General features: G+C 43.3%; 1 protein-coding gene across 3 annotated transcripts in view; it reads left to right on the forward strand.

The window, feature by feature from the left end:
• The window catches only part of WWOX (WW domain containing oxidoreductase), a 909485-nt gene that overhangs the window by 294354 nt on the left and 603125 nt on the right, over positions 1–12006 (forward strand). The window contains exon 9 of one of the 3 annotated variants that reach the window (XM_019979231.2): positions 1–12006. This exon is cut by the window's left edge and continues 14119 nt beyond it; it is cut by the window's right edge and continues 24423 nt beyond it. The exons of the other annotated variants lie outside the window; for them this stretch is intronic. The gene's annotated coding sequence lies outside the window, so the exon portion shown is untranslated. 3 annotated transcript variants of the gene reach the window in all.

Genomic DNA, 12006 nt, shown 5'->3' on the forward strand with positions numbered 1-12006 from the left:
GTCCAGTGATTCAATCAGAGTCAAGTGTATTTCCTGGGTATATAAGGTCCAAAGTGGCTATTGGGATTAGCAGACAGCTTTCTTCCAAGTGATTTCTTGGGGACCCAGGCTCTGTCCATGCCACGGTTCAGTCATCTTCCACACCTGGCTTCCAAGGCCACCTTGGTTGTCTTCAATGAGCTGGAAAGAGGCAAGACCACGGGGCTCCATGCATGTTGGCCTGGGAGTGGCGCCCATCTGTGGAAGGCAACCGTCCAGGAAACGCAGCCCAGCTCTGTGCTGGGGCAGAGAGGGACCAGCCACACGCCTCTGCCCCTGTTGTCTGCTGTAAATCACTCTGGATTCTCAGTTTCTATTTATGTGCCAACGCTCTTCATGTCTGACCCTGGAGAGAGCCGGAGATAACTAGCCGTGCTCCCTGCCCCCACAGTCTCAGTCTCTTGGGGAAGCGTGACTCCATTCTTACCGTCTGGTGTGCCGAGTGTCTGCCTTTACTCTGGAGATGGAGAGGGTGATGGTTCGCTCACCTCCACGGCTTCTTTAGCAGCTGAGCATGGCCACCTGACTGTTCCGGCTGAAAGTCAAAGCAAAAGTCTGCAGCAGGCCTTCCCAGGGATGTTTTGCTTTCAGAGGAAAGGGCAAGGCGTTGCTGGTGTTTCCCCCGCTCCTCCTGCTGATCCCGAAGGAAGATGTGATGCCAGCATCCGTCTTGTCATCATGAAGCAACAAACAAGGCTCAAGAGTCAAACGAATGGCAGAGACAACGGCCCCCTCATTGTGGGAGCAGAGTTAGCAGCTGCCTGACAGGCGAGTGTCTTCATCCAAGATCTGCTTTTCCTTTTCTTTCCCATTGATGAGCCACCAATAAACATACGGATGCAAATATGATATGTAGGTTTTAGAGAGTTTTAGGATCATCATTCGGGGCAAGAATGCAGTGGTCATCCTTCACCCCATTTATCTCTTTGAAAATGATAATTATCTTTTACTTAGTATGAGGACCACTGCAGTGCAGTGTTTCTAGAAAGTTACCAGTTTTAACGCAGGGAGGCTGTCTTTGCCATCTGGGTATGTCTCGCCAGCACATTTCTGTTGCGGTGGCGTGGGTGGGGTATGGTGACCCCAGAACTCGGCGTTGTGCCTGAACGTCCAGCTCTTCCTGTACTGTTGGCCCTGTGACTTTGTCCTCAGACCAAGAGACATTATGGTCATTGCCTCATGGTTTTAAAAATCTTTATTTGGGCCACATTGGTTAGAAGATAAATATATACAAATAATTAGTACCTCAAAGTCATTTGATCTGAATTAGGCTGTGGTGTTGGAGAAGACTCTTGAGAGTCCCTTGAACTGCAAGGAGATCCAACCAGTCCATTCAGAAGGAAATCAGCCCTGGGATTTCTTTGGAGGGAATGATGCTGAAGCTGAAACTCCAGTACTTTGGCCACCTCATGCAAAGAGTTGACTCATTGGAAAAGACTCTAATGCTGGGAGGGGTTGGGGGCAGGAGGAGAAGGGGATGGCAGAGGATGAGATGGCTGGATGGCATCACTGACTCGATAGATGTGAGTCTGAGTGAACTCCGGGAGGCCTGGCGTGCTACGATTCATGGGGTCGCAAAGAGTCAGACACGACTGAGCGACTGAACTGAACTGAGGCTATAGTTTCAGTCATTCTTAAACAAAATAATTATAATAATATTAATAATAAGGATTTTTTCATGCCAAGGAATATTGTCAGTATCATCCTGAGGTAGGTGTATGACTTATTAAGTGAATTTTAAAAGGTTTTTAATGTATTAGTTTCCAATTTTTTTTTCCCTTTTCACCAAACCTACCCGAGATAATTGTTACTAGCTTCTGATTCTACATATTCTTGGAACACTGCAGATATGATTCTTTAGAAACAGAACAGTGTATACGTTTCACTTTATTCAGTCAAGTCATTCCTTTGATTATTCTGATTAGTTACTGGGATGACAGTATGCAGGATGCTTACAGTGGTCAAAAGTTGGTGAAAAATAAAAGTCAAATGAGGGAAAAACAACACTGTAAATGTCAGTCTCTGTATATATTTCATATTAAAACCCCAGCCAGGTAGAAGCCCAAATGCAAAGACTGGGCTGTATACTGTGTTCATAACCTGCTCCATTAAACAGTGGAGTTCCGAAGCAGGACCAGAGGGAATGTGGTCAGCCTCACTTCTCATGAGCCAAGGTCGTCATGTTTCCACTGCTGAATATTTCAAAACTCTTAGTTCTGGAAGCCTCTGTTCATTTTTAAATAGTAGAGAACATTGAGGCCTTTATAATTACTTCTTAAGGAGGGAATTCAGAAAGTTTAGAATTTAAATTTCAGTACACAGAAACTAAGTTCTCTTGCTTTTCTGTAAAGTGCCCACAGTTTAGAATGTATGCCATCAAGTTTTGCTTCCTGGAAGCAAACCACACCATTGTGTTACCAGATAGAGTAGCTGTCAAATGAACCCCCGTCAAGATGGGATTACTGGTCTACCTCTCTGCCAGCTGGTCTTGTTTACCACAGGAGACCAGAACTGTGTTCCTTGGGCTGAATCTGATTTTTGTGCATCCTGTTTTCACATTTTTAAATATCTGGAAAGATACAAAAAAAAAAAAACAGTGAAGTGTCTCATAACACATGAAAACTATATTGAGATGTGTGTTTGTCATTAAATAAAGTTTTAATGAAAAGACCGGCTTTCTCATCCATGTGTGTATTGTCTGTGGCTGCTATAGCATGACCATGGCAGAGTGGAGTAGTTTTAACTGATAAGATGTGGTTTGTGAAGCTGAAAATATTTACTGACTGCTCCTTTGTAGATGTTTGCTAATACTTTTTAAAAATTTATGTACATATGGCTGTGCTGGGTCTTTGGTGCTACGCACGGGCATTCTCTAATTGTGGAGTCAGGGATTTTCACTGTAGTAGCTTCCCTTGTTGCAGAGCCTAGGCTCAGGGTGTGTGGGCTTCAGTAATTCTGGCACATGGGCGTAACTGCTTCTCAGCACGTGGGATCTTCCCAGACCAAGGATCCGACCTGTGTCCCCTGTATCGGCAGGTGGACACTGGACCAGCGGAGAAGTCCTGTTGGTCTTGTTTCAGGAGATGCCCTTGCCTGTGAGCAGAGGCAGTGGAGCAGGATTGTTGCCCTCTTCTCCCGGTGAAATGAGCAAAGAGCAGACTTGCCTCCATGCCGATACGGATCCCATACCTGCTTTTAGGAATTCTTTCTCTTCACCCAGTCCTGACTCTGACCTTCCCTGTCAACCCCACTCTTTATTCCCAGGTCCTTGCAAATAACCAGGAAGGTGTTCGCTAAGGACCTTTGCAGCCAACCAAAAGAGTCACCTCTAGGTTTATCGAGCCATCGTGGGGCGTAGTAGGCCACGTCCTTGTCACACGCACGCTGCCAGTGCTCAGTTACAGTGTAATTTAGGGATGATGAGGGGAAAGTGGTCTCTCTTTATCTGTTAATTCCTTGGAGGAAGTTCTGTTCGGAATGAATAGTCTTGAAATGTGTAATAAAGTTACCTATCAAGACCACTTTTACAGAGAGATTTAAATGTGATAATAAGAATAAAAGAAAATGAAGTGACATTGAGGGCGTCTTCTTTTATAACAGCTCTTGGTCTTGACTGTTAAGCACACTGTAAAATGACTTTTATACATTTATGGATTGAAATGGTTCTGCTGAAATTTTAAGTGTTAACATTGTTCAAACTTCCATTACTACCACCTCGCACCTTGTTACAAAATGGCTTCATGTTTGACATTTTGATCATGCTAGCCCGGGACACGGGACACTTCACGCTGAAGCTCTCCTGTGTGACAGAGGGTTCTAGTTATTTTGACGTCAGTGCCTCTCCGTAGGAAGCCAGCTGATATGTTTGCACATCTGTAAACTCATTGTCACAGAAAGTGTGTTCCAGAGAAGGAGAATGCTTAAGTATTTTAATTGCCTGATTGGTGCAGGTGGAAAATGAAGTCTTTTTTTTTTTCCAATCTCATTGCTTCCTTTGCAGATTTTGTTTTCTTTCTCGACTACAGTCCATAGCCACACCTCATTTTTTTTTTTATAGTAGCTTTATTGAGATAAAAGTCACAGACCCTTCAGTCCACTCATTTAAAGCACACAGCCTAATGACCATGCACAGGATTGTACACCTGTCATCACAATACATTTCAGGACATATTGTTACACCAAGAAGAAAGCCTAGATGCTTCCAGCCACTGCCTCCCAACCTTGGGCACGCACTGGCCCAGGCAGCCACGAATCTACTTTCTGTGTCCACCCGTTGGCCTCTCCTGGACATTTCATATGAACGGGATCCAACAGCACATGGTCCTCTGTGACTGGCTTCTTTCAAGGAGCGCCACAGTTTCGCGGTACAGCCTCCTGCTCATTGTGTCTTTCTTAAAAGATTTCAAAGACAGGATACTTGTGTGTACAGACATACATTTGAGCATGGTTGGCTCTCCTGGATTTGTCTTTGTAGTCACTGTCATGAGTGGCAGTGCTGTGTCCTAGGGGACACACACACACACACGCACACACCTGTACTCATACCCATAAAGCAAATGCTGGTTCCTCTGACCTTAAAACCTTCTTCAGCTCATCTGTAGGCATATCTGAAGAAAGGCCAGCCTGGGATAGGCTTATACCCAGGATCCTGCATTAGAAAGTGTGGTGTAAATGTCCCCAGTGTCTCAGACGATTTGGAAGGCGCCTCTCCATCGTATTCTCCCTCCTGTCCTTGTCCTCTCTGCTCTGTACAGTGAGAGCAGGGCTGTCCTTGGTTACCGGGCCCGACTGTCTCAGCATCTTCTGGAAGTATTACCTTTGCAGGGAATAGGACCTTTGGGTAGATGGGTAAATGTGGGTTCATCAGTAATTTTGCTTATTTCTTCCCAGAGTTTTGCAGAAGCAGAGAAAGGTGCAGCTTTGTTATTAATGAGTCCTTTGTAATGCTTAGGCTCACTTTTACAAGGCTCACTCGGGAAAGATAACCTGAGGCCCTATTTCCATCCTGATGAACTCCAAGTACTGACCATACCTTTTTAGAAACAAGAACTTGTAAAACAAAAGGAAGAATGGTTCCTTATTATACAAGTGGAGGAGTTCAGAGTTGGACCTCCCTCGGTTCTTTCCTTCTTTCTCCCTTCCCACCACTCCACACCCCATGAGAATCATTTTCCAGTTTGCCAAGAATGGTCCATGGAAACCTGTTCAGCATTGCCAAAGCCAGACAGATTTTGGCTGGGCGCTCATTGGATAGAATTGAAGCTTTGGCTTTCATTTTCATTTCAAGACCTGTCCCCCATTATCATGGAGGATGGAAGGTCTGCTTAAGTTAGAGCTAGCTAATTGCTTCCTTCTTGAAGTTCTAAATGAGTTTTAAAGTGAAATGCATATCTCCTTGTGCTAAGGAGCCAATACACAATAGGCAATTGAGATAGCAAAGACTAATTTAGAAAAGGTTGTTCTGTTCTTTTCTCTCTTTTTTCCTTGCCCCCTTCCCTCCTTCCTTCCCTTCCTTCTCTTTTCTCCCTTCCTCTTTCAGCTCTGCCTTTTGTCCTTCTCCTCCTTTCATTTAACCCTTACAGATACAGTGGGGTTGTGCCTGTGGGCTTTTTGCTCATAATTAAATAAATTATTTATACATTTAACACAATCTTGAATTACTAGGTGATCATCTCAGGCACTCAGAAGGATGAGAGCCCTTGAAAGCAATATCCAAGCATAGATATTCCATAGCACGTCTTACAATCTAAATATTGCTTTTAGTGTAATCGAAGCAGCAAGAGTAGTCACAGCAGTTGATGGACTATTTTTCAAATTGATTTCAAAAATGTATTTAAGGGGATGATCTTCTAGTCTAGATTACCTATTGATTTTTAATATGAAAAGCTCATTATGTAAGCAGTAACTGCATATAAAAACCTAGCAAACCTTTGCATAAATCCTTTAATTGAATTTCCAGAGCCTGTGGTTCTACTTTTTTTTTTAATTAAATCTATTTCTTTTTTTAAGTGTTACTGTGTAATTTGCATGCTGTGAAGAGGCCCTGTCCCAGATAAAGTGCCATTGATCCTTATTAAACCTCACCTCTGGGCTTGCTTAAAACTAACTGGAAAAATTAAAGTGTTCATGCCGCAATGCACTTATAGCTTGTGTGATAGGATTATGGAAAAAATAATAAAACTAATTTCCAGGAGAGAATTTATAATGTGAGATTTTATTTTTTTCAATTTGATAATTAATAGTGAAATCATATCATATATATAAATCATATTGTAGCCTATAAACGGAAATGGCAATTAGGAAAGATAATATATACTTGATGTAAAACCATCATGTTACGTGAGGATAATCTCTTGGTACTTTAATTTTTTAATTGTAGAAGGAATGGATTATGAATTCAAGTCAAACACATTAAAAATGGTGGGTTTCCTTTGAAAACTCTGATTCTTTTACTATGCACTATATTAGTAGGTGTTTAATTTTAATGTGAGGAAGTATAAAAGATACAGAGAAAGATATTCTGGTTATGTTCATGCTTAAATGTATGTATCAGAATTACCAGGGGAAAGAAAAATATAAAAGCTGCAATAGGTTTTTCTATTTTTTAATACCCAACATTTGTTATTTTAAAAGCAATAAAATCCCCTAAAGAAATATTCATAATCAATAAGAACACAAAATATGGAATATATTAACTGAGTTATAAAAATGTTCGTAGTACAGCACAAAATGAAAAACACAGCAAGTTATGTACGGTTTAAAATGTAATCAATTTTGAGGTTGTATACAAGGATATAAATGATAAACACAAGTAGTAGCATTTTTAGTAAAGGCTGTTACAAAATACTGTATTTATGGCCTATTCCATTCTTTTTATAGCTCATTAATGTGGAAAACAAACACAGTGTATCCATCTTCTCAGACAGCTTAAAATTCCCTTAAATGATATTTTTAAATGGAAATACTGAGCTCATTTGATCCGTTTCTTCTATGAGGACGTGTTAGTTTGAACAGCCTGGTGTACCCAGGATCCTTTTTGGGACTCTGAAATAGGAAAGATGTTGATCATGTTGCATCGCCCGCCATCCACGGAAGGGGGCCACGTCTACCACTGTTACAGTGGTTGGGCAGCGTCCCCCTCCTCTGGAAGGGCTGTGTACCTGCCCCCCCCACACACACCCACACCCTCCCCTCCCAGGAAGGACCTTCATACCCTGGGATTCTGCCTTCATTCTTCGGGCCACGAGGGGGCTGTTGAGTTACCGGTCCACGGCACTAGCTGGCGGGGGAGAGTTGTAAGGCTGGTTCCAGAGGTGTTGGACTTCCTGTGGTACTTATGAATATGCATAGAGTGCATACTCAGCAATCTAGCAGTTCAAACTAGACAGCTGGTTGTGCTGGTAGGCTGTTTTTGTTTTTTTTCCTCCTCCCCCTCTCTCCTTCCCTTGGCCAAGCGCTTTCTGGGTAAGCTGAATCTGTAATGTAATTTCATTAGCTTATTTCCAGTATTTCATTTGGTTTTGATGTTTCCGTCCTGGCCTCTGTTTTTCCTCCCATTTTTGTTATCTGTAGAAGTCACTGGTCTGTTAGGATCAATGGAGCATCTTTTCATGGCTGTAGGAGTCACAAACTTGGATATCCAGCCTCCTTACAACATAAGTAGGGTTTAGTGATGCTCTGTTTATTTTCCATATGGAGTGTTTGTAAAAGAAAGGAAAAAGTGTCTCGGTAAGAAGGGCAGAGCTTTGGAATTGTTTCCCTTCTCTCTGGACTAACATACAGTCCAGCACCGTAGAACTCCATCTGTAGGTCCATCCACCCACCCACCCAGGACCTACTGAGTATCTCCTATGGGTCAGGCATTGCTTCAGACATTATGGATATGAATTTGAATTTGGATCAGTCATTCCCGTCAAGATCTCACTACTTAGTGGGGAAGTGAAAGACATTTTCCAATGACTTTAACCTAACTCAGCATTGAGTTATACAGACCTAACTCAGTCTTGGGTTTATTTAACTACGGGTTATAAAATTCATCATGATGTTGAATTTGTTCTTTCTTTTTTTTTTTTACTTATGAATAGTTTATTTGGAATTTTTATAAAACTAGTACTGTTGGTGGTAAATGCCATGCTACTAAATACTGTGAAGAGTATGGTTTTAGAATTATGTCTCTTTGTGGCATCTTCATGTAAAAGAAGATACTTTATATAGTAAGAACAGACATAAGATACATCCCAGTCTCCAGAATAGATTGGCAATGGTCTGGTGGCCCCAAAGAATTATGTGGCCGTTGGGAGAGCTGACACAGAAGTCCATTTGTAGAGTGTGATCAGTCCTTCGCATGGTGAGGGCAGGGCCAGGGCAGCAAATAAAGCGACATAAATATCTGGCCCCGGAGCTTGGGCAGTGGCCAGAGGCAGGATTTAGAGTTTCCAGAGCCAAGACTCAAGACCCCACGGCAGGGGTAAAAGCTAGGCCAACTATCAGCAGACCACCCCGCATGCATAGAGGGCTCCAGTAATGCTGATGCAGTGGTACCCCGATCGCTGCCCCTTCCTGCAGACAGTAGAGCCAACAGCAGACAAAAGCAAGCATCTGAGAGACGAGAACCCGGGCAAAGGGGCATGGTTCTCTTGGCTTCAGAGCCCAGAACCCATGAGGGTTCATGGCCTCGCCTGAGCTCATAGAAGCAGTGTTATCTTCTTTGAGGCAAAGTGATGGATTACAGAATCGAGCTCCATCTTGTAGAGGACAGTTGATTGGCAGAGAACCAGTTTACTTTTTGGAACACCTTGTCCAGAATGGTAGCCACTGAGGGCCTGAGAGTTAAATGTTTAGAAGAGAGTAAAACATTTAAAAGACGCTTACTCCTTGGAAGAAAAGTTATGAGCAACCTAGACAGCATATTAAAAAGCCTTGCCAACAGAGGTCCATCTAGTCAAGGCTGTGGTTTTTCCAGTACTCATGTATGGATGTGAGAGTTGAACCATAAAGAAAGCTGAGTGCTGAAGAATTGATACTTTTGAACTGTGGTGTTGGAGAAGACTCTTGAGAGTCCCTTGGACTGCAAGGAGATTCAACCAGTCCATCCTAAAGGAAATCAGTCCTGAATATTCATTGGAAGGACTGATGTTGAAGCTGAAACTCCAATACTTTGGCCACCTGATGCAAAGAACTGACTCATTGGAAAAGACCCCGATGCTGGGAAAGATTGAAGGCAGGAGGAGAAGGGGACCACAGAGGATGAGATGGTTGGATGGCATCACCAACTCAATGGACATGAGTTTGAGTAAGCTCCAGGAGTTGGTGATGGACAGGGAGGCCTGGTGTGCTGCAGTCCATGGGGTCGCAAAGAGTCTGACACGACTGAGCGACTGAACTGAACTGAAAACATGTGATGCAGAATCTTGGAAGGGGCCCCCGGTTGTGAGGGGCCCTGAAGCTTACTCTTCACTAGCTTCAAGGTTTTGCTGAGGCCAAATTTTTTCAGAGCCAGGTTGGAGATGGTGCTCATCCATGTCAGTGACTGTGTTGTACTACATTTTTTTTTTTCATGCACCCTGATATGAAAGCTCCTTCTCCCATTTTTTATTTGGCTTTAAAGGCACTTCAAAACTACTCTCTGTTCATGCATGTCTCCTTCAGTGAGCGAGACTGGACCCCAGGAAGACTACCTCTGTTTTCGGGCAAGTCCTCCATCTCCAAAAGCACTCTCTGACATGGGAGACTTTGAAAATGCTTTCCTTTCTCCCCTCATCTGGGTATTTTTTTTCCAGTAGTTTCTTAATGGTCTTTAGTGAAGGAAGTAAGTGACACTGATCAGTGAAGGTGGACAGTAAGATTTATAATGTATTTGTGCTAGCTGATTGCCAACAGAACCGGCCTCTCCCAGCGGTGCTGTACGCAGACTCAGAAAATCAATAGGGATTAACCTCTGACCCCCTTCACATACTTATACTGTGGGCTGCATTGCTTACCAATATTTCATCTGCTTCACTTAGCTGCTGTTACTTACTCAATAATGTGTGGCCGATCTCACAAGATACTAATTAATTTTTTAAAATGCAGCATCACTTGAAGCTGTGATAGAATATCACACCTTTGGAAATCAAGGCCCTTTTGGTTTATTTATTAAATCACATAATTAGCCTTAATTAACAACAACAATAGCAACACTGGGAGGAGAGAGCTAAAACTCGAGAGTTTGCTTGGCTCACAGCTCCATCCACCTTGCAGTTAACCTGGGGGGTCCTCTGTGCCTCTCACGGGCAAGTGTCCCCTGGTGCCTCACCTGGAACATGGGCCCCTTCTCAGGAAAATCGCAAATCTCACCTTGTAGATGCACTTTTTCTTTTCTATTAAGGGGACATTTTATGGATACATTGGTAATGTGATAACTTGCCACAAAATGAACCCAATGCATCGTTTTTTAAGGACTCAAAATTAACTTTCATATGCCGTCCATTTGCAAAAGTATGCAAGAGTTTGTGTGAATGGGATGTTTGATTGACCTGCCCTTAATTATTATTACTGCACAGGATGCGAAGAGCCCAGTTTGCAGCAATGCACTTTTTCCACCCTTTCCCTTTAAGCTTTGGCATATATTAACAGTGCTCTACATTCGTCTTCAAAATGGAAATTGTTGTAGATCTCCTTCATCCAAATCCCTTTTGTTCGTGGATTTTTTTTTTTTTTCCCACAAATATACCTATTCCCCAGAGTTTACTTACAGTTTCCTATTGATCCGGCAGCTGGTATTTGAATTGGTCGATGTACTCTGTAACTTGTTTAAGATACCCTACCTGAGCTATTAGTTTAAATAATGTATTCATAAATTGATTAATCATTACAGTAAGACTTATTAGCTGCATTTATATCTGTGTGTTTTCCACAATTGACTTGTAGTCTAATAATCACGCATACTTAAGCAGAAGTTGGGCTTTACATTAGAATTTAATAATTATCGAGGTGGAAAGCAAGAGTGTTTGTGTGTAGCAGTTGAGCAGATGCAGGGCTTTAAAGATTGGACTCACTGAGCAGATTGCTACCTGTTTCCCAGGTAATATAGATAACTCTTTCTCCCCTCTACCTCCAGAATGAAATACAGGAAGTGGATCTAATTCTGTCTGCATCAAAGAAGGGATGGAGTTTTCCAAAGCTGTCCCAGGGTCATGGTTCTGGAAGGTGGTTGGGGCCAGAGGGAGGACAATTGGGAGGAATGTTGTCTTTGCAAAGAGTTATCTATGTTACTCCGAAAGCTGCCTCATGGTGGGGCCTGGGGGCCTTTCCGCTGGGTTTTCAGTGGTGGCCACACACCACGAAGTTCACGCACGAGGAAAGACACTCCCGCGCTGATGGCCAGTGAGACTGACAGACCAGTACAGATGGGCAGTGCAGCCAGCTGGGTGAGTCTGCCTGGGAGCCCAGCCTGCCCCATGGAACACGCTGGGGCCAGCGTGGAAAGACCTTCCCTAGGCGAACAAGAAACAGCTCAGCCGCACACAGGGCACACGGCTACACGCACTTTTATTTCTCATTAATGAACAACTTATAAGAGTAGTTTTAGGCTCACAGCAAAAGTGAGCAGCAAGTACAGAGTTCCCTTGTCTCCTGGTCCCCACACACCTCACACACAGCCTCCCCGGGGTTCGCACCTGCAATCAAACTGTGTTTCAGTTAAAACAGCTGAAAGTGAAAGTGTTAGCTGCTCAGTCGTGTCTGACTCTTTGCAAGCCTATGGTCGAGGCTCTTCTATCTATGGGATTCCCCAAGAATGCTGGAGTGGGTTGCCATTCCCTTCTCCAGGGGCTCTTACCCACCCAGAGGTTGACCCTGAGTCTCCCCCATTGCAGGCGCATCCTTTACCATCTGAGCCACCAAGGAAAAACTAAAACAATCGAATGGGATGTCAGATGATGGTTTTGCATCTGGCCTGCCCAGCGCGACGATTTCAGACTCCGCAGG

Source organism: Bos indicus, chromosome 18 (genome assembly GCF_029378745.1).
Source record: "Bos indicus isolate NIAB-ARS_2022 breed Sahiwal x Tharparkar chromosome 18, NIAB-ARS_B.indTharparkar_mat_pri_1.0, whole genome shotgun sequence".
NCBI lineage: Eukaryota > Metazoa > Chordata > Mammalia > Artiodactyla > Bovidae > Bos > Bos indicus.